Source organism: Nematolebias whitei, chromosome 20, assembly GCF_014905685.2.
Source record: "Nematolebias whitei isolate Nwh7 chromosome 20, NemWhi1, whole genome shotgun sequence".
Lineage (NCBI taxonomy): Eukaryota > Metazoa > Chordata > Actinopteri > Cyprinodontiformes > Rivulidae > Nematolebias > Nematolebias whitei.
The window spans coordinates 23,716,042-23,718,436 of record NC_056517.1 but is presented as its reverse complement, the minus strand read 5'-3'; positions in this window follow the sequence as shown (position 1 = coordinate 23,718,436).

Here is a 2,395-nt window from a genome sequence, read left to right as displayed (position 1 = left end):
TACATACATACATACATACATACATACATACATACATACATACATACGTACATACATATATACATACATACAGTACATACGTACAACCATACATACAGTACATGCGTACAACCATACACACATACATACATATACACATATATATATATGTGTGTATATATATATGTGTATATATATATATATATATATATATATATATATATATATATATATATATATATATATATACACATACATACATACAAACATACATGCATACATACATACTTACATACATTTGTAAATCCATAAGTTTGTACATACATACGTACATACACATACATACATGTTTGATGGACTGAACTTATGTAGTGCCTTTCTATCTTATCAAGATACTAACAGCGCTTTACACTACAATCTGTGCCCTGATTTACCCATTCATATAGCACTCTTTTATTTCTGTGCAGAGACTAATCAATGCTTTATCACATTCATACTCCAATGGGACACACATCGGAGGCAATGAGGGGTTCAGTGTCTTGCCCAGAGACGCTTAGGCATGTGACTGCTGGTGGAACTGAACCCCCAAGTCTTGTTACCACTCAGCCACAACTGCCCACCATGTACACATACATACTGTACATCTTTCCCCTTACAGCTGATTTGGTCAAATAAAAAAACAACAACAACATGAAGTTCTGTAACATTGTCAATGTTATGGTAGCACTTGGAACATTTGTTGTAAATAACTGTCACCTACTACCACACTAAAGTTTAGCTCAATATCTGTCAATTTGACTGATGTGTAGCCATTTTTGTGGAGGCAAACACTAATAAGCTGTGGCAGCCATCTTAAATTGAGATCACTCCAAATGTTTTTAAGCTGTAGATGTACAGCCGACGCTTACTTTTTGCGTTTCTCTAAAGTCTGTTCAGTAGTTTATAAGTTCCAAAAAGTTAAACAAAAACAGCCAAGACAAAAAAGACCAAGTAGTTTATAAGATAATTTGTTAACATAAAAACAGGATTGACTCCTTCAGTTAATGCTAAGGTTTGAAACAAAGTAATGTCGTCAAAGGATGTGTTGCACTTGAGGTATGTGTTCAGCACAATGCTCAGGTACTACCTCACCAAAATAGATCTTGTGCAACTAGTTAGTGTAGTGAACTAAGCCTCAGGTCAAATCTGGCCCTGAGGGCCTTCCTGGGACAAGAACTGTTATTTCATTGATTTGAGTCCAGAAACACAAAATTAAGTTCATCCAGAGACTTTCTAAGTGTGTCCTGCACTGATCAATTGAAAGAACACTCTCTTTTTTATTATCATTACTATTTTACAAATGTCTTGATAATCAAAAGTGTGTTTAGTTCAAACCATTTTAAATGTTGAAGTGAACTACTCATTTTAAATCAAATGTGAAACAGTATAAATGATTTTTAATCCTCATTCAAAGTAGAAATCTAGTTAATGTCTGTTACAGAGTAATTATTCATTTTCTTGATCTTCTGTCTGAAATGAGCAGGTTGTAAGTCGGTCAAAAGTCAAGTTTCGGTCAACTACATGTTTATTGGAGAGAAATGTCATGTTTAACTTTTTAGATAGATAGAAGGAGAACTGGCACCTAAAAGTCTCGGTTTCTTCAAAACATCTTTTTGTCTGTTCTTAAACAACCTAATCTTTCACCTTGACTTTTAATAACCTCTTACATCACTAAGACCACACCCTGTTGGTTCGTTTCGACCAATCAGGAAGTTCTCAGAGGAACCGGAACTGAACTCTTTAAAAGGGTCAACACTTCCTAGTTCCAGTAGAGAATGCTGAGAGCAGCAGAGTTCAGAATGCTGGAATGCAGAATGCTGGAGAACAACGGGAACTAAGCTGAACAACGTTCCAGGGAGGACCTCGAACGAGAAGTCCCTGAACGAGAGAAGTTCAGAGGAACAATGAAGAAGTCTGCTCTGGGATGATCTCACGACTCCTGAGGTTTTAGCTGTTCTTACGGAGACGCTGGAAAGAGTTGAAAGGAAACTCTACACCGACGCCGAAACTATCATCTGCAAAGGTAAAGAGTCGATCTCAACCAAAGTGTACCGTGGGATAAGCTGGGTCCAAAGGAGCGTGTTGTTCTGGTCTACAGACCTACATCTTATACAGACACATACATCTTCACCCATCTCTCTCCATTTAAACTCCTTCATTTCCCATTTTTAAAACTCTTCTATCTGCCAGTAATTAATCCAGATATTTTCAGAAATGTCTGTTGTAAAGCTGACCCAGATACCATGGCCGTATGGTTTCTGATTGTAAAGCTAATTAATTAAGCTGTTGTTGAAATAAATGTTGCCAAATTAATGTAAATGTTTGATGTTAAACTTTGATTCTGTTAATAAATGACCGCATTCATTTTGATGGGTCA